Here is a 21314-nt window from a genome sequence, read left to right on the forward strand (position 1 = left end):
AAGATCCCTGGTGTATGGAAATCAGCGCCACCGTCAAGTCATAGACCCTGTCTGAAAAAATAAGCTGACAGCAAAAGAGGAACACACCTCCACAGGCACCTGCACTCGCCCCACACATGAACACACACACATGCACACACACATACACCACACCATACCACACTACACAGACACATACACATCTACACACGCATACATACATACCACACACACATGCCATACCCCAGACACAGACATGTACATACACACACGGACATACACACCACACACACCATAGATACAGAAACATACACACATCTACACATACATTCATATATACCACACACACATGCCATACGCCAGACACAGACATGTACATACACACACATGGACATACACAAAACACACATATACCACACACACATACACACAACACATACACAAATACATATACATGACATAGTACACTACATAGACACATACACACATGGACAAATCTATACATACACATGCATACACACCACAAACACACACACACACATACATATGCACACATACATACACATACACCACAGACACATACACACACCACACACGTACATATACACACAAAAAGTTATTAAAAGCAGCATTATTTCTGTATCAATACTGATGTTCATGATGAATGTTGACAGTTTAAAAATCCTGTAATGACCTTGAAGCCCAGGCACCGCTACTTCACTGTCTTTTTATGTATTAAAATCTTAATTTGCTGATAGTAAACATTTGTGATGAACTGCACTTTTCTAACTTATGTTGGCATCCCTTCATTTTAAAATCACCAAGAGACAAAAACAGTAGAGATGATTCAGGTCTTTCTAGGCCCGAGGCCCTGCATATAGATTTTTCTTGCCTTCTGACAGAAACAGTTTGCTTACATCTGTGTAGATGAGAACATAATTACTGTAAGGCCCACGTCTGCTCTGTATGCTCACATTTGCTCTGCAAAGGGCAGCACGTGTGTGTCCTCAGCTGCGTCCTGAAAGCTTTTGCTGCCTCAGAAGCTCGCTTGCATTAAACATGAGAGCCAGATAAGTGGGGTTGCCACAGGGAACTGCAGGCAGCTCCACACAGCCCAGGACAATCTTTGTTCTGCATGTACAATGCACAATTTCAGGAATGCTTCCTGGGCCGAGGAGAACTGGAGACTAGTATCTCCCAAGCTCTGGGGTTACAGGTCCTCACCACCACACTCACTCTATGCAGTGCTGGGGGATCGAACTCAGGGCTTCATGCATGCTAGGCAAGGACTTTACCGACTGAGCTATAGCCCAGCCCCTGATTTTGGCGTGAGTTTAAGGATAGCTTCTTAACACCCCCAAGAACAGGGGACAGGCTATGAGCATATGCCTTAGCTGTGTGAAGGATGAGCAAGTCCCTCTAATGAAGAGTGACAGCAAGAAGCAAGAATCCAAGAGAAGCTTTCAAGGTAGAAAGGTCGAGAGAAAAGAAAGGCACTGAAGGAGGAAAGCTTGAAGTGGACGGGGGAACAGGCCTGGAACTCCCATTGTAAGCCATTCCCTGCTCTTCGTGCATGCCTGTGCGTGAGTGCGTGCATGCGTGTGTGTGCGTGTGTGTAGCACCCACAGCCTGGGCTGCTGCCTGGTGGTCAGGCCCGTCTTCCTGTCTCTTTACCCTCTGTTTCCTCTCCATATCCAACCCTGCTCCCAGGGAGCAATGCGGGCTCAGCACCGGGCCTCCCTCCTATCTCAGGCCCTGCTTTGACATTTGGCACTCATCTTGAAAATGAAGGATTTGACTTGTTCCTGGGATTTGCTCCTAGACCAGTCTCCCGTCCTAGCAAGTCAGCCCAGTTCCCACCGCTGGCCAGCTGTGAGGCTTCAGGCACCGACCTACAGCCCGCTCTGAGCTGTAAACCGGAAATGGTGCCATCCACCTCAGAGGGTTGTTGTACCGACTTAGTGCCGCAGTGGTGGCTCTGGATTCTGCGTCTCCAAAAGTTCCCGGCTTCCCAGGACTTCTGAATCATAATGGCTGGAATGGGCTCTGCCAGCAGCTTGCTGGGCGAGCTTCCAGATGATGGGTTCTTTATGGAGACCATCTCACCCCACACACTAGATCCAGGAGGCCAGGTCTCAGCATAGCCGTCTGTCCCAGTCTACCCTGGTTACCCTCTCAGCTGTCCCTCCCCACATGATACCCCAATAGTCTTGAACTTCCACTCTCACAGAAGGGCAAGGACTACGAGTTGATCAGCCTCGCTGTACGCTTGCCTTCTTCCCACACCCTCAACCCCTGTCCTGCATTGTCTTTAAAGTTTCTGGAGTAAGTGTCTACCTTTGCTCAGCAGTCCCAGTCAGCGATAAGCGACCCTGTTTACTGCTGGCAAGAACGGGTCTGTAAACTTTGCCCCAGGTTTATGGTTCCAAGTCCGTTGCCAACATGGCAGGCAGGGGTAAACGGACACCTACATCAGGGAACCATGCTGACCCAGCAGCTTACAGAGACTATTTCCTGGAGGCTCCGGACAATCTTTTTTTTTTTTTTTTTTAAGATTTATTTATTTATTATATGTAAAGTACACTGTAGCTGTCTTCGGACACTCCAGAAGAGGTTGTCAGATCTCATTATGGATGGTTGTGAGTCACCATGTGGTTGCTGGGATTTGAACTCCGGACCTTCGGAAGAGCAGTCGGGTGCTCTTACCCACTGAGCCATCTCACCAGCCCGGCTCCGGACAATCTTGATGCCTGAAAACAACCATGGACTCAGGTCAACCTCGGTTGCCAGACAGTTACCAAGTGCTGCCGCGAGGGGGCGATGGCGCCAAAGGGTCTCTCGCATCCCGGAAGGCCACTGCCAGGGGGTCAGGCACTGGGTCATCTCCTTTTTTTTTTTTTTTTTTTTTTTCAGTTCCTGGGCAAATGGCAGCTGTGAGTCGCCTTCCGACATTCAGCTGTGAAATTTTGCATCCAATCAGCTGTACTAGACCCTCGCTTCTCAGCCCCGGTTCACCTCAAAAGCTCCAAACCCGCAGCAATCTCTGGCTCAAGAGCAGTTGTGTTTTATACTAACTGCTTAATAAGTGGGATGCTCACGTGCCACTGTGCAAGCCTGGCCGTCAGAGGAGCACTTGCTGGGGTGGATCTCTCCATCTGTCACATGAGGACTCATCATCAGATGCCTGGGAACTGGAGTTGCAGGTAGTTTTGAGCCTGGGTACTCGGAACTGAGAAGTGCTCTAACAAGCATGGTGAGGGAGCCGCCTCCTGCCTTTCCCGCTCTCCAATCGCATATTTTTAAAACTCCTTGGTCATTCTAACAGAGACCCTAAGAACCTCGTTACTGGGGGGGGGGGGGGGGTCAGATGCGGATGGGAATCATGGGAGCAAGTTTTAGATTGTTCTATCATGTTTCTCCCGTGACTTGGTAAGTCACTGCTGATGTTTTGTTTTAGAATAAACTGTTTTGCCTAGTTCTGGAAGAGCCTGGGGTTGAAAACTGTCTTGAAGTCATTGCTCCCATGGAGATCCATTTAAGATAATAATACCGTATAAGGGCATCAACTAGTTGTCAGCTAAACTAGAAACATGTGCGTATGAATTAATATATCATATCAAAATAGGACTTGGAGAAAACTGGGGCCAGTTTAAAAGGAAGGGGGACTTTGTGTATTGTGCCCTGATCCAAACTTTGTCTGAATGATCACAAAAATATTAAAAATCAAATAAACACAGCTACAATTCTTTTATTGCTATTGATACTTGTTTTTCTCCCACATTTTATGAATTAAAGTAAATCTGTGAGTTCTATATAATTTTGTCCTATCCTTTTACAGCTTAATATAATGTGAGCTTCTTAAATTGGAAAACTCTACAGAGCATTGTGGCCAAGCACCCACTGGTCTGTGCCTTTTGTAGACCTTGAATTTATTTTTTTATTTTTTGTATTTTTTTGTGACACAGGATCTCACCATGCAGCTCAGGGTGGCATGGAATGCCTTCAGTAGCTCAAGCTGGTCTATAACTTGCCACCTTCCTGCCTCTCAAGTGTTGGAATACAAGTTCCGTGCCTGCACTGTCTGCCTTAGATTTTATTTGCTGCTCCTAGTAAAGCAACTGTCTACTGTGGTTAGGGGACACAGGTTTTTTTTTTTTTTCTAAGAGGTATAGAATTTCATGGACAGGCTAGAAGCACATGGACCCACCTTCAAATTCACAGGAAAGCAAACAATGCACACAAACACACACATGAACACATGCATACACAAACACATGCAAACAGATACATGCATGCATACATATATACGCATGCACACACGTATGAACACACATACATACACACATGTGCTATACACATACACATGCACACACATGCACACATATGCAAATAGACACATGCACACATACATATATACACATACACACACATGCACACACGCACACATACACACATGTGCATATACACATACACATGCACACACATGCACACATGCACATGCAAACACACACAAATAGACACATGCACACATACATATATACACATACACACACACACACACACACACACACACACACATGCACCTGCACACCTCATTGTCAAGGCTTTGGTTGACTGTCTTCTCTCTTCGCCAAGTCCACACCTAAGTGCCTGGGGACAACAGATAACAGGAATGACAGCACTCACACCAGTTGCAGGAAGCCTATTTCTAAAGTCCGGTGGGTGGATGTGGGTGTAAGGATGACTGGATCTAGAAAAATGAACTGGGGGCCAGGAAGATGGCTGAGGCAGTACAGGCACTTGCTGCATGATTAAGTCTGTCTGCTTGAGTTTGTTCCCCAGAATTCACATAAAGATGGAAGGAGAGAATCAACCCAAGTTGACCTCTGACCTCCACATGTGTGCTGTGGCATGTGTCCCCACCTCCCTCAGCAGCCTGTCCCACAATAATAATTTTGTTAAAGGAAAGGAGTCTGTGTGTGGCTTCCTGGCGTCCTCTCTAGCCTGCCTCTCCCTTTTTCAGTGTTTGCATCTAAGAATTGCCTTGCGAGCTGTGAGGTTGCCACTCTATACTGAAAAGACCCTAACCCTAACCCTAACCCTGATGCCCGTGAAGACACATAGAATGTGGGATATGAGAAATCAAACCACAGTAACATTTGCTGCCTTTTTACTAAGCAGCTATTATGGGCCAGACTCTACACACTAATTTTTCTTAGCCCCCCAGGAGCATTCCATGAACAAGGCACCCACATTCCGAGTTTACAGACAACAAACCCAAGGCAGAAGGAGACAAAGAAACAGCTGTTAATCAGGTGAGTCAGAATTTAAACTCAGCCCAGGCTCAATTACACAGTGCTGGGCACCTGCCGCGGCTGGCTAGTGAGTTACTCGATTAGATGACTAAAATGCTTCAGAAGTCAGAATTCTTAAAAACAACAACAATCTTCTTTGCTTTCTTTACTTTCCACCCCTGGAGACTTATATAAAAACCCAAAGACACATTAGAGATGGGACTTCATTCTCACAAATGCAGCTGTGCTGCAGCCTGACTGAACCACAAGTGAGATCTGTATGAATTCTGAGTCAAATGCACAACGCACATACATGAACACACACATACATGAACACACACAGACACACACATAGTCATACACAGTTACAGACACACACATGTACACACGGACACACATGCACATGCAAATACATCCTCTCAGATACACTCAATCACATACACAGTTGCATGCACACACAGACACACACCACATACATGAACACACACACACTTGTGGGGAATTGGGCTATGCACAGACAGGCTGGTCTCCAGTCCAGCTGAGGTCTGAACTCTGAAGGGTGATAATTCACCTTCATGACACGGTAGGCGTTCCCTCATGCTCCTGGAACTCCAGCTCCTGCCTAAGTTACCGCCCCCCCCCCCAGCCCCTACAAGAGAAGCATGGCTAAAAGCAATGGCCTAAGCTTCTGACCTTTAGGCTAAACTCCTCCCCAGTTACTTAGCAACAGTAAAGCTCATAAAAAGGGGCTGTTAGGCCCCCACCTTGATCTCCTACCTCTTACTTCTCACTCTCTTACCTCTTACCCCTCACTCTCACCCCCTCTCTCCTCTCTCTTCATCTTCTCCTCTCCTCTCTCCCTCTTACTCTCTTTCTCTCTAGCCTTCGCCCCCTCTCTTCTACCTTCTCTCTTTCTCCCTGCGTCTCTACAATAAAGCTATAAAAACATAGAGAGTCTCTGCTCATCAAGATCCGCGGCACTCACTCTCACCTGTGGGTGTTGGGAACTTCTTCCCTCATCCCTCTCTCCCATAACCCCGGTGGCTTTAGCAAAGTAGCTCCGGTGCCCTCAGATAGGGCTACCCCTTTGCCATCCCCCGAAGAGTGGGTCAGAGGCTTAGATGCCCACCTGGGGATGAGTGGAGGGTAGATAGCAGCCCTCCCATGCCTGACTGACCAGAGAATAGGTGAAACTCTGGCAGGGTGTGGGGCTTCCCTTTCCCCCTCTTCCCTGGGCCCCCCTTTTTAGTTCCCAACACACACTGATGTGTTTCAAGACAGCCAGGCATGGTTACTATTGCATGTACTGGGCTATCCTCCAAGCCAAGCTGCTGCCATCTACAAGAGTCCAGCTGTTTGACAAAGATGATCACATCTGGGTTTGTTGACTTTATGACACTCCTTGAATGGAGGAGGGGGAGGAATTACAAAACCCTCACTTGAGTATCCAGCCCCTCTCTCAACCAGGTGTATATAATTTTGTTCTAATTACACATGGCCTGCGGTGAGGGGTCTGGGAGCAGCTAGCATATATAGATGGAGAATGATGGGGGATGAAGAGGGGCTCCATCTACAGAACGGCCCTTATCCTTGATAGGTGAAGACTTCAGTTTCATCCTGGTCAGAAGGAGTACCCTCACCTCTGTAAGGAACCCCTCACCTACGAGAACATGCAGAAATAAGGACTCCCCAGTAAACTAATGGGTCCTCAGTGTGAACTGGTGGGACTGCCCCTCAGCTCATCAAAGGGACCTTAGGAGGAGGGGTAGTTGTTATGTCTCCCCTTGGGAAGGGATTTTAGCAGCTGTGGCACATGCCTGTGACCCCAGCATTGGGAAGTAGAGACCAGAGGGCAAGGAGTTCAAGGTCATCTCTGAGTACATAGCAAGTTTGGGGCAAGACGAGTTCCTAGTTCAAAAACAAAACAAAGCATGAAACCCCCGAAAAAGTGATAGAAATATTGTGTCTGAAACAAGCATTTAAAAGCCTGGTTACTTAGGTTTTATTTTTGAGGCAGGGTCTTCCTGTGTAACCCAGACTGGATTTTAATTATCCATCTTTGTTGGGATCACGTGCATACACTAAGACAGTGAAATAGAATTATTTTACAGTCGTTTCAAAATGCCTGCCTGGGTGCTCCCCACACTAAGTGTAGGTTTCGGCCAGATGTGGTGGCTCGTGCCTGTTCAAAGTCTTTTTCAACTGCATGATGAATTGGAGGTCAGCCTGAGCTAGAAGACACTCTATCTTTAACCAAACAAAGACAAATGACGATAAAACCAGGTTTGGGGGTATTAGATCTGACACAAGGGGCCAACGTCCTCCAGTGACAATGGGTAGCCAGCCATTCACCTGCCTCCTGAGGAGCAGCGGGCATGTTTAACTGTGTAGGTTAAGTAGTTTAGGATCTGCAGGGTTGAGAAGTTAACAGTTTTGAGATGTAGCTCACATACCCTAAACTTGCCCATATGAATGGTTTTCAGTTTTCACAGAGCTGAGCTTCCATCTACATATTTTAGAACATTTTCATAAAACCCAAAAGAACCCAGCATTCCTTAGCTATAACCAACCCACTCCCCCTGGCCTTTTGCAACTCTAAAACTACTTCCTGTCTCTTCAGGTTTATCTATCTCAAGCACTTCCTATACATGGAACCATATGATATGTCACCTCGAGTGAGGGTTTGCAAACTTAAAGGTCTAGGGCTCCATGATTTTTTCCCCATATGTTGTATGATGGTTTTTTCCTAGAGAGATACCCACACATACCCCCCCCCCCACACACACACACAAATCTACTCAGCATGGATATAGAGCCCACAGATATCACCAAAATATCGCTTGGTGAGTCAATGCATTGTATTAAGGTTACCTACAAGAATATAGGAGAGAGTTTTGGGTTTTTTGGGGATTTTGTTTGTTTGTTTGTTGTTGTTGGTTTTTTTTTTTTTTTTTTTTTTTTTTTTTTTTTTTTTTTTTTTTTTTTTTGGTTTTTTGAGACGGGGTTTCTCTGTATAGCCCTGGCTGTCCTGGAACTCACTTTGTAGACCAGGCTGGCCTCGAACTCTGAAATCTGCGTGCCTCTGCCTCCCGAGTGCTGGGATTATTAAAGGCGTGCGCCACCACGCCCTGCAGGAGAGGGTTTCTTACCAGAGCAGAAATAACTCAGTAACAAAGCCCACCCCAGCATGGGTGACAGTTCAGGAAAGCTGGGAACCTGGAGCACACTGAACAGCCTGTAGGCAGATCAGCAGGTTGGAGAGAGTCCTTTCCTGGTGACTTACACCTGTACCGAGCTGCTTGGCTTGTCTGAGAATGTTTCTTAGCTGTCTTGACTGTTTACTCTTGGGGGAGAGGAGGCTGGTGAATCGTGTCAGTTTCAGGGACTTCCTGAGACTATGTTGAATTGTTTAACTTGCTATGTTAGGGAGCTTCCCTGAAGGATAAAATGTTTCAATATGGGGGCGGTGTGTGGACCCTGCTACACAACACCAGAAAACATGAGGCGTCTCTTACCTAGTTGCATGGAACTTGGAAAACACTGTCTAGTAAGAAGCCAAAGGGTTGGCCTTTTCTAGGCCTTCATTGGTCCAGGCCTGTATTACACCAAACTCTGACGCTTCTTCAAACATCGAACATCCCACAGTAGACTCACATCAGACTCTCCCAGGCACAACTAGGATCTGTATGTCTTGCACACCAGCGATTGTATTTCAGTTGATTGCTGTGAGTATCCCCAATGTGTGAAGAGCCCAAGAACGTTTAGGGGCTTCCATGAAAGGCTCTGAGACCCACAGCTCATCCAGGACCCAGTCACTCCATCTGCCTGGAAGAGGCCTCAGCAGGATTCCCACCTGCTCCTCACACCATGCCAGGAATTATATGGACCTCCCGTTCTAATAGAGACCAAAGGAAACATTTCAATACAAACAACACAAACCTCTGAAGCTGCCCCAGCCTCTGGGCGCTGAACCTCACTTATCTGTGAAAGGGCAGTTGGGGAACTTCAAACCATCACTATGCCATTGATGTCCGGAGGAGGGTGCAAACAGCCCCAAAGCTCCTCTCAGCTCCCCTGCTTCCCTCTGCGGGCCTGAAAGTGGTCTCTCCCCAGGGATCAGAATAATTTCCTTCGGCTGAGTCTCATTGTATGCCTTTGATTTAGAGACACTTTTAGACACGTGAGATGCTAGGGCAGGTTTTCCTGGAGAGCTTTCTGAAGGCCAGCTTCTGCCCCGGGGGAGGGCTGTAGACTGGAGCAGCATTTGGAACACAATCCCAGCTGTTTTCCACTCTGCCAGTGGCCAGGTGTCTCACCTCCTCACTGTCTACCCCTTGTTGCTCGTTGCAGATAAAGAAAGGAAATTCTAGCCGGGCATGGTGGCACACGCCAGCACTCGGGAGGCAGAGGCAGGCGGATTTCTGAGTTCGAGGCCAGCCTGGTCTACAAAGTGAGTTCCAGGACAGCCAGGACTACACAGAGAAACCCTGTCTCAAAAAAAAAAAAAAAAGGAAATTCTGGGCCACCGTGAGATTTACTAGACGTGATCCAGCTGGCCCCTTTGTAGCTTCTTTCTTAGCCTTCATCCAAATTTTCCAAGCCCGGGCTTGCCACGTTGCTGCTTCCTGTAAATATTTTAGGGGAAGCCTGCCGGGCTCTGAGGAGTTTCAGAATGCTTTGCCCCAGCTGTTTAGCCACAGAGGCCGGGTTTATGGAGTCACTCATTCACTCTGACGGGTGTCTTGCAGCCTGCAGAGCCTGGCGGGAAGAAGGGAAATCTCCACATTTCATGGTTGTTTACCCAGCCCTCTTCCCCAAATACCCATTCTAGGACATCGTAAAGCTCAGTGCTCCCCCCGCCCTCCCCCGCTCCCATCTCCTTCATCTCTCCTTAGAAAAACCCAAACATGGCCTGCTCTATTTGTTTATTTACAAACCGAAGTGGCCAATCCATTTCCAAGCCGATGAAGCCCCGCTCATTAAACTGCTCTTGTTGACACTGTGTGTTTTGATCATCTGCGACCTTCGGTTTTCTGAGAGGCGGATGCTGTGTCTTCCTGTTTAAAGGGCCTGTGCGCATGGAGTCAAAAGCTAGGACTCACTGACCCAGATCAGCCCTGCCTGCGGTACTCTGTGGTTGGCAGCTTGCCTGAAGACCACAGCGAGGCTCCTGGGCTTTTTCAGAGCAGCAGCAGGCAAGCTCATCCGGAGCTGGGGAAGCAGCGGCCTCAAGCCGATGCTGCCAAGCGAAGCATGGGCGGAATCCATGCCCAGCCATTTCTCGTGCTCACAGCGCAGGGACGGGGGCGCCTAGCGGGCACAGGATGCTTTCCTGTGTGACAAAACAACTCCCCTGTTCCCCGAGGACGAGGAAACAGCTGAGAGGTAGAAGACAGACACTGTAGGTGCTGCTGTACACCACGGACGATACTGACAGACTAGAGCTCAAAAGAAAGACCATACAAGGACCACTAAGTTACTGGAGGACTGAGGTAGGCATGTGGTAGTGTTGCTGGAGGACACAGCCCCCTTTGTCAGTTCCTGGTCTTATAAAGAACTTTGGAAATGGACATGGGGTGGGGTATGGACGTGGTGGGTGTACTGGCTGGTTTTGTGTATCAACTTGACACAGGCTGGAGTTATCACAGAGAAAGGAGCTTCAGTTGGGGAAGTGCCTCCATGAGATCCAGCTGTAAGGCATTTTCTCAATTAGTGATCAAGGGGGAAAGGCCCCTTGTGGGTGGGACCATCTCTGGGCTGGTAGTCTTGGGTTTATAAGAGAGCAGGCTGAGCAAGCCAGGGGAAGCAAGCCAGTAAAGAACATCCCTCCATGGCCTCTGCATCAGCTCCTGCTTGAGTTCCAGTCCTGACTTCCTTTGGTGATGAACAGCAGTGTGGAAGTGTAAGTTAAATAAACCCATTCCTCCCCAACTTGCTTCATGGTCATGATGTTTGTGCAGGAATAGAAACCCTGACTAAGGCAGTGGGGAAGTAGAGAGGCGTCTCAGAGGTGAAGAGTACTTACTGCTTTTCCAGAGGACCTGAGTTTGGTTCTTAGCAGCCATGTGAGGTGTAAGGCTTGCAAGTGCCTGTATTTCCAGCTCCAGGGAATCTGGCATCCTTTTGTGGCCTCCTAGGGCATGTTCACTTTCACTCATGTCACACACACACACCCACACACACACACACAGACATACAGAGAGACAGAGTATTCTAAACAGATCCAGGAGGGAACGTGGAGCAGCTTACTGGGGTGTCCTGGGTGACAGGAGAGGCAAGTTGGCAGTCTTCACCACAGTCTAGAGGGTGACACCAAGACGAGGAAACAGAAGCATTAGGCTTCCTGAGAAGAAAACCAAGCAGACAGGCTCTGCAGTGAAAGCCTTAGAACTTCTGTTCGAGGGCTGCACTTTGTGGGGTCAGAAATACATGTGTCATTGTTAACGGGACAGTTGTTCTTTTTCTTTCTTATCTTGTCCTCCTGTAAGCCAAGTTTTCATCTCTGGCTTAGCCAGTCTTCCTTGGGTTATAAGGAGGACTTCCTCTTTGATGCTGCTATCTACATTACAAGAGGTTTGTTAACCCCCGACTGTGGAATTTGTGCTGGAGGATGCTGACCAGATAGACACATGTCCCAAATGGAGTCTGGGAGGCAGAAGTCTGCAGAGGGCTTCTCATGCATGCCTTTCTTCCTGCCTGATGTCTGCTGTTCTAGGAGTGAGCAGAGGAGATTACAGTTGACATGAACAACAGAAGATCTCGTCTATACTTTGTGGTTGGCTCCCCAGAAGATAGAAAATCTACAGTGATGCCCAAGGGAGATCAGGGATATTATTGTTACTTTCTATTGCTGTGATAAGACATTGTGTCTAAGACAACTTACATAGAGGATAAGTGGATTTGGGTCTGTGGTTTCAAAGGGGTAAGGGTCTTTCCATGACAGGGAAGATGGCTGCAAGCTGCAGGCACGGAAGGTGAAGCAGAAGCTGAGTGCCTGCATCCTGAACTGCAAAGACAGAGAGGAGAGAACAAACTCGAAATGGCACACGTCTGTAAGCTCTAGCTGGCTTCCGGTGACAAACCTCTCCAACATGGCCTTCTAAGCCTCCCTAAACAGCACTACCAATGAGGGGCTCAAGTATTCAAATGTCTAAGACTACAGGGAACGTCTCATTTAAAACACCACAAGAACTGTCCAGTTTGGGGATGTGGAGACAGCAAAAATATTCTGGTAAGAGTAAATAGCGATAGAAAAGAACCCCGATGCTCCACCATGCCCTCTACTGGCGAGATTGTGTGGAGGTTGGCATTTTCTTTAGAATAAACTGCACTGCAAGAGGAGAGTGGAAGTATAGAAGACACTAAGTAGACCACGGTAATCATGGAAATTGAGCCGCATACTCAGGGACAGCCATTATACTGTTCCATCTGGAGCTGTGCATAGAATGTAATAGCTTAGAAAGTTTGAAGGTTTTCATAATAGATTATAAGGCACTAAAAAATCATATTTTAATCAAATAATAAAAACCTGAGCTATCACAACATAAAGCTGATCTATATAAAGTATTTCAACAAGCACATGACAATGTAAGCCGATCTATAGAGAAAGAGCATGGTTCGTGACCACAAAGTTGATAGAGGAAGAATATTAATAAAATTGGGAAATAGTTTTCATCTCTCTACTCAGTAAAATACAAGTTGAGACAATTCTACATTAGTTCTTTCAATAAATGTGGCAGTAAGTAGAATAAGAAACAAGGTCTATGTGAGGATTCAGAAGATGGGTAGCATAAATAGTATAATTTTTTAAAAAAATCTTTCTGGAGACTGGTTTGCAAAATTGTCAAAATTCCTCAAAACTTTGCCCTGTGGCTTGATGAGAAATCTAGTTTCTATGAATTTATCCCAAGATAGAACATCTATTTAGGAGCAGATATATGCATTATTTATGTAATTATTTATAAAAAACAAAGATGTTAAAGATAACAGTAATGATAATAGTAAGGCAAGGTAAGAAGGAAGGCACACACATAGACAGGTTGAACAGAAGATTGGGAGACCTAAGTAGAAAGTACAGTAGAAAATCAGATAAACACGAATGTTCTGTACACACAGAGCACACAGGCTCTCCAGCCATTCCACCATACTGTGTGACATCAGGGAAAGAGGCATGGCAGTTAGTGAAGAAATGGCTTCATAGGGAGTCTTCTCGTGTGCTTCTTTGTGTGGTTCACAGAAGCACAAACATTGAACAGAGACTGTGAGCTATGGAGGGAGAGTGGATTATAAATGGTTTTCATTTTCTCCATTTTATTTATATATATTTCCCAAATGTTCTATAACAAACCTGCATTGCGTTTTTTGATTCTTTTAAACCATCTGTTGAATCGCCCCCGCACGTCTCAACTCTTCCCTCAGAGGAATAAAGACATACGTGAAGTTTTGTTGGAGTGCTCATTAGAGCTGCACAAGTAAAACTGGAAGATCTTGTAAATAATCCGACTTTCTGAAAAGGAGAGAATAGTTAAATAAATTGTTACATTGAAAGTAAAGATTTCAGTATTTCTAGGAAAAGGTTGGTTGTTCTGTAACCACGGGAACAAGTACTGCTCTAGATGGGCTTTTAACTCTCCCTATCAGTTATTGCAAGCTGTCTGAAAGAACAAAGTTTGGCAAGTCAACCAAGCAGCAACATGATAGCCAACCAACCAATCATCAACAGTCTGCATGAAAACTAACCAATCATCAACAGTCTGTGTGAAAACCAACCAATCATCAACAGTCTGCATGAAAACTAACCAGTCATCAACAGTCTGCATGAAAACCAACCAATCATCAACAGTCTGCATGAAAACTAACCAATCAGAAATGAAGTCAGTCTGAAAGCTATGTGTCTAAATACCAATTAATAACAGTTCCTCTGAGGTAATAGAAGTCTAGAGTTGGCATCAATCTATATATGCTCCTGAAATTCTGCCAATCCTGGACTCCATGCATGCCCAGCGCGTATTTAACACCCTCACTGTCCTGCAGAGTGAGATCTACATCACTCTCCTTACTGTAGTAAGCAAAACAGTGTATGTATCCTTTTTATGATAAGGGATAGCTTTAGGCACATAAATGTCTACTTGTCTATGTACAATGAAGGGTCAACACATACACGCACATAAGCATTCTACTAGGTGACCTACGTTCATTAAAAATTCTGTTTTGGGATTATCAGGATGTCTCAGTCTAAACCTGACAACCTGACCCACATGGTAGAAGGAGAGAACTGACTCCTGCAATTGTTCTCTGAGCTGTACATGCATGTTGTCATACATTTGTACACATGTGCACACACATACTTGCATGCAAACATAAATAAATGTACTAATATTTAAAGATTAAAATATATTTTCTGAGCCTGGGAAGATAATTCAGTTAGTGAAATATTTATAGCCCAGTCTGTAAAGTGCTTGCCTCATATGCACAAAGACCTGAGCTTAACCCCCAGAATCCATGTTTTTAAAAAAAGTGTGTGTGTGTGTGTGTGTGTGTGTGTGTGTTACACATTTGTCATCCCAGAGCTAGGAAAATGGAGACAGGTCCAACCCTGGGACTTGCTGGTCAGTCAGCCAAGTTTGATTCTGACCAGTGTGCTCCAAGCCCAGGAGAGTCCCTATCTCAGAAAATGAGGACTGCCATCTGAGGCTGACACACTTTCACACTCACACATACATGTGCGTAAACACAACTCTGTTTTCAAGGATCATACAATGAGGAAGAAAGGTTTCCAAAGTATATTGTATGGGAAAGCTGAATATAAAACTGCACTGTACAATCTTAAGAGACAGTGGGGAAAGAGAGAGGGAGAAGAGATTCTAAACTGTTAAAAAGATAAATATGTGTTGTGGGTCCATGGATTCTTGTTCTCTTCTCTACCATGCACACCTAAAATGACCATTTCTCATTTTAAAATTTTTTTACACTTTTACTTGTGTGTATGTATGGTGTACATGTGCATATGTGTGTGTGCATGCATGTGCATGCATGTGTATGTGTGTGTGTGCATGTGTGTGTTCATGCATGTGCATGTGTGTGCATGCATGTGCATGTGTGTGCATGTGTGTGGGGGTAGGTGTAGGTGTTGGTATCTGTGCCATGCATGTGTGTGCATGTATGAGTGTGCATGTGTGTGTGTGCTTATATGTGTAGGTGATGGTACCCGTGCCATGCATGTGCCTGTGAAGGCATCTTTCTCTATTGCTCTCCAGCTTGGTGTTTTGAGACATTCTCTCATGGAGCCGCAGCCTCACCAGATGTTCAGACTGGCTGGCCAGCAATCTTCCTGTGTGCCCCAGTGCTGGGACCACAGGCATGCACTGCCGTGTGTGGCTCTTGACATGGGTGTTGGGATTTGAACTCTGATCCTACACAGCAAACACTTTACTTACTGCGTTATCTCCCAGCCCTCAGGTTTTATGAAGGAGGAACTCATTCTTCAAAACAAAACAAAAAGTTGGTTTAGCATTATTGCACTACATCAGTTAACTGTACTCTCTGGAAAGTTGAGGTCACCTTGTGGGTCCTTCTTGGACAAGTCTTTCAATGATAATAGAGAACCCAACCAAGGTCTCCATTCAACAAATGCTGAGTGTTTCTGTGTGCCAGACACCATATTGACACTCAGGCAGGTACAAAAAGAATAGTTCCATTTTAATGATGTAGGAATTTTTTGAAAACTGTGGAAAGGTTATTTTCATTGTTGTGTTTTATAAAAAAAGAAAAAGAGTCAAGAATGTGTTTGGTAGAGCCAGGTATCCTGCGTTAGGTGTGGTGCCTCAGTGGGCCTGTGCTGAGGCATCCCTTCCCCCTGAGGTATCAGCCATACGACATAGTATGGAATAGAGTTTATTTAGGGCATTGGAAGGGGAGTTGGAAAGGGAGTATACTCACTCCCCCCAACCCCCACGCGCGCGCGCGCGCGCGAGCACACACACACACACACACACACACACACACACACACACACACGGGAGGGGCAGCCAGGAACACATGAAGAGAGAGGGGGAAGTGGGAGGAGGAGGGGAGGGAGAAAGGAATAAGAGAGTAAGAGAGGGAGGAGGGGGCAAACAGCCCCTTTTATAGCTAGCCAGGCATACCTGGCTGTTGCCAGGTAACTGTTGGGCGGAGCCTAGAAGGAATGCTAACATCCATAAACTATGCTGCTGACCATATAAAATTGTGCTATTTCTGTCTATCATGCTCATGGCTAGTTTTTAGAGGAGACCATCAATGTGACAGGTAAAGGCAAGATAGTTTTTGTGGGAGAGGACTAAGGATAATGAATCGCGGCTCCCTGTCCTCTTCTCCGGCTCAGGGGAGCCGGCTAGAGCCGGCCAGAGCAGGTGGGTGAAGTTCAGGGTCTTGGTTGGACGTGTCCATGAATAAAGATCCCAGGAACAGCTTCTGAGAACGAGTTCCGTTTATTGGCCGGTAGGGTAGGCTCCTGGGAATGGGCAGGGTCTCTAAAGCAAGGTTTTTGTGGCTATGTACCATTGGCCAGGGCAGGGGGTGTTGGGAGACACTTCATCTGCATATTCAGGAGCTGGGGGTGGGGTCTACCTTATAAGGTCAAACAAGGAGAGAAGCTGGATAACTCTCAGTGTAATCAATTCCTGCTAGGGTTGATCGTGGGGCAGCCGGCCTCAAAGAGCCAGGTTGAGAGACAGGGAGATGACCAACTCCTGCTGTCCTGTCTTTGAGATTTCTGGGATTGACGATGTCTCTACCCTTCCTCCGTGTCCCTGAGCCATTATGGTCACACAATGAATGACCTGTGACATGTGCAAAAACAGACTGGGTGCTGGGAGCAGAAAGGACCCGTGAACGTGTTCCGCTGTAGATCTCTTTAATCTGGAGCGTTGAAGTGCCTTGTTCCTTTGTTAATTTAAAAAAAAAAAAAAAAAAAAAGCGTCAGTATCTTAATTGCGTTGATTTTAGCTGACTAGAACTGCCAACGTGACCAGTGTCCTGGAGCCTGCTGTTCTCTGCTTCCTGATTCATGCAAACAGCTGATTGACTATTGTGAACAGTCACAATGGTTAATCTCACGCGTGTTGGGGGTGGGAGGTGTCTGTTTTTGTCTTAGTGTTGTTTTCATGATCAAACACTGAGCTGTCCTCAGCTCCCGCATGCTGACCATGTACTGTTGATGGTTTGTCTTCATGACGGGTTGGTTTTTTTTGTTTGTTTTTTTGTTTTGTTTTTTGTTTTTTTTTTGATTTAATAAAGTAGAAGAAAGCACACAGCCATCTCCCAAAACTGGAAAGAATGACTTGGTAAAATAATAATCATTGAAGTTTGGGGGTTTCTGCTTCAAGGACTTCTCCTGGTGCCCACATATCCTGCTGGATCCAGAATTCACGCTGGTGGTGGTCCCATGGCAGCACTATGAAAAGAGGGGAACTTTTCATACACTAAGATGTGCAAGGGATTAATCAGACGTTTGGGAGGGTTGTCAATAGACGGAGCTTGTAACATTAACAGTCATGCCTCAGCCTGGAATAATCCACAGGAGTTTATTGTATTCTTTCAACCTTTGACCTATTGTGTTCTCATTTTAATCCTGCCAGCTGTGGACAAATGTGCAATTTCTACAGCTGGGGAAACTGAGGCCCCAAATCCTTGTTCTTACCTAAGGACTCACAACGGACCAAGTGCACTTGTTTGTTTATTTTTCATTAAATCAGTAGCCACTCATTTTAGGTATGTGACAGGTCTACAATCCCAGCACCAGGGGAGGCTGAGGCAGGAGGGTCACCTGGAATTTGAGGCCAGCCTCAATGACATAATGCCTAGAAAATAAGCAGCCCTGTCTCAATAACCAAACACACGCAAATCCATATTGTCCTTAAGATGTTGCAATAGCAATATAGAGAAAAAAATCAAAGTCATTCATTTAAAGGAAATAGCGTGTTTCCTAATAAAAGTGGTCTGATTCAAGTAAATTGTAATCTGTTTCATTCTGGGCGAGGAAAAGCCAAAACCTCAAGTGGGTTTTGCAGAGTGGATTCCTTTTCTGTTTTTTTTAAATGGTATATTCATTAAATCTATATTTGTGAGAAACATGAAATGCAGACAAGGGCGTGGAAAGATAGAAATGTCTGGGCAGTTCAGACTCCAGATCTAACTGTGCTCACAACAGGCATGGGGGTGGGGAGCAGAGACGTACCAAAGGCCTTTGCATCCTCCTGAAAGCAAAGCTTGAGAGGAGGCGAGCACAGCTGGAGAGAGCGGATGCCAAGGAAAGAGTTTTCCCCTTGACCACATCTTAGATCAACACACAGCAAATGTCCCTTAAAGCGTGAAGGGGTGGGTTTGAAATTACTTTTAAGTCATAAAATACATCCCACGATTGTAACAACATTCTGGACAGTCAACCGGCTGTCTAGTAGGTAGAGAAGAAAAATCAGGAAGAGAATAAATGGGAAGCTCTAATGAATGCATGTGTCTGTTGTACTGAAATAAGTCTCCCGCCTCGGTAATTGGGTTTTCATCCCAGAGGAAGGTTATCATGGCTATTTAGAAGGAGAGCCTTCCCTGGGAGCAGAAAACAGACATTTTATACATTTGCTTCAACTGGATATAGAGATAGGCAGGCTGAAAAGACTTGGAGACTTTTTCCCCGCAGCTCTGATTATTGGTGTGTGTTTTATAAAAAAAGAAGAGGAAGCCAGGGAAACATTGGGCAGAGGATCAGTATGGTGAGGTGGAAGGTGGTGCCTCTGCGGGCCCATGCTGAGGCATCCCTTCCCTCTGAGGTACCAGCCACAGGAGTATAGTACAGAATAGAGTTTATTTACAGCATAGGGAGTTGAGGGGGGTAGTGGGGGGGGGAGGAGAAGAAGATGAGGAAGAGGAGGAGGGGGAGAGGCCAGCCATGAACACGTGGAGAGAAACGTGGGAGGTGAATGGGGAGAGAAGGGACAAAGAGGGAAGAGAGGCAAAAGAGCAAGATAGTAAGTAGGGGGGGCCCAGCATCCCCTTTAATAGTGAGTCAGGCACACCTGGCTGTTGCCAGGGCAACTGTGGGGCAGAGCCTAGAAGAAATGCTAACAATTGGAATCCTCAAAAGTGCCAGCTTAAGTTTGTAAGCAGACATGTGCCTTTATCAAAAGTAGTACGTTTGAGTTGTAGCTGTTCTTTGGCTACTTTGTGGGTTCTTCTTCCTTCTACCCTTCTCCACCCCCTCTTCTTCCACCCTTTCAACCCTGTAACACTAGGTAGAGAGAAAGAAGGATAGAGGGGAAAGGGGGCATCGTCATCATTAGGCTGCTTCCTGGTGATTAGGGGCGTGGAGATAGATCCTTGGGGCAAGTTTGACCTTCGCTGTCCGGATATCTAATTTCTTCTTGTTTCCTCTTCGCACATGACTACTCAACAAACCTTGATCAACAGCAGCTAACCAACAAGCCACCAACAGTAAACAACAACCCCTCTGAGGGGCCCTAACATGTATATTCCCTCTGCAAAGTTTCCAGAATTCTAAATGTTACACAATGACAGAAATTATCTGCAGCTGGCAAAACCAGGCCCCTGCCAGAGCAGGAGGCAAATTATAGTCACCTGCTGTGAAGCAGCCGTGTATCCCACACCTGGGATAAAATGAAAACGTATTCCCATAATATTTCTGTGTTTTTTTTAAAGAAACCAAAATTCTCACCACAGAGTTCTATACACATTTTCCTTCTTATGTCAGGCTACCTTTTTCAATAATGGAATTCAATCATGTCTTGGTTTATGATCTAACTACGAACCCGCCAAATACCAAGTTACTTCTTGAAGTTATCTTACCCAATGACAATATGCCACATAAACAATTTGCCATATTGATGAAAGTTGCCTAGGCTTCAAAATCTGTCATAAAATTATTTCAGTAATATTCCTTAACTTTCAGATAATAAAAACACACATGGTGAGCCAAATAAGTAAGAAGGAAGCCTACCTAACCACACTAGGTACCCAATTCTAAAAGTCTTGGTTCTGACTTAGAAAGTTGTAAGTATAAATGTAGGCTTGGTACCAATCTGCAGACTCAAAGAGAAGAAAGAAAGCTACTGATGATGTACCGCTAAAGAGACAGCAGGACGGCCGGGAGCACCAGCAGCCCAAACTTACCTCAGTCACAAGCCTAAAATGTTAAGGAAGAATTTAGAAGGATTTAAAAAAACACCAAAAAAAAAAAAAAAAAGGAAACACCAAGAGACAAGAACATCCACATCACCTAAGAAACTAAGGGTGTGGCTCAAAATTAGAAAAAAGAAAAAGAAAAAAACACCCCAAAACATTGATTTGTATTTGAAACAATAGGAGAAGGCATCTTAAACATTCAATTGAATACAGTAACATAGGCTGGAGAGATGACTCAGTGGTTGAGAGCATTTGCTGCTCTTGTGCTAGGCTCAATTCAATTCCCAGCATCCATCCATGTTTGTCAGCTCACAGCTGCATCCAGGGACTCCAACATCCTTTGTGGCCTCTGCAGGCACCTTCACACATCTCTCTCTCTCTCTCTCTCTCTCTCTCTCTCTCTCTCTCTCTCACACACACACACACACACACACACACACACGTATGTGCACCTGCAGGCGTACACACACATTGTTCTTTAAATGCTAAAAGAGTAGATAAATAGAAAACTACGGTTTATCGCAAGCAATAAAAGATCAGGAAGGTATCCCTGTAGACACAAAAGCCCCCAGTGAAATATTAAGCTGTAGGTGTCCTTTGAATTTCGATATTAAATGTATTAATCAGGTGATCCCAAGCATGACCACTGATTCTCCAGCCATTCTGTTGTTGCCCTGACGACAAAAGTTGTCAACAGACACTTGAGAAACATCTCCAGAGTCAGAGTCTCTGAGGGGACCATCATGCCCAGTGTGAGCTGCTACAGCACTAGCCTCATAAGCTTCCTCATCCTGACACAGCCTGGGGTCATCTAGGAGGAGAGCCTTAATAGCTGATGTCTAGCTTAGACTGGCCTGCGGACAGTGG

At 45.7% G+C, this 21314-nt stretch overlaps 1 long non-coding RNA gene across 1 annotated transcript; it reads left to right on the plus strand.

Moving 5' to 3' along the window:
• Nucleotides 1-2900: 2900 nt before the first annotated feature.
• Gm41874 lies at nt 2901-9708 on the plus strand. Its single transcript, XR_877961.2, has 3 exons — nt 2901-3182; nt 5199-5294; nt 9624-9708. It is a non-coding gene; the product is annotated as a predicted gene, 41874 (long non-coding RNA).
• Nucleotides 9709-21314: the final 11606 nt, after the last annotated feature.

This window comes from Mus musculus, chromosome 19, assembly GCF_000001635.26.
Source record: "Mus musculus strain C57BL/6J chromosome 19, GRCm38.p6 C57BL/6J".
Classification (NCBI taxonomy): Eukaryota; Metazoa; Chordata; class Mammalia; order Rodentia; family Muridae; genus Mus; species Mus musculus.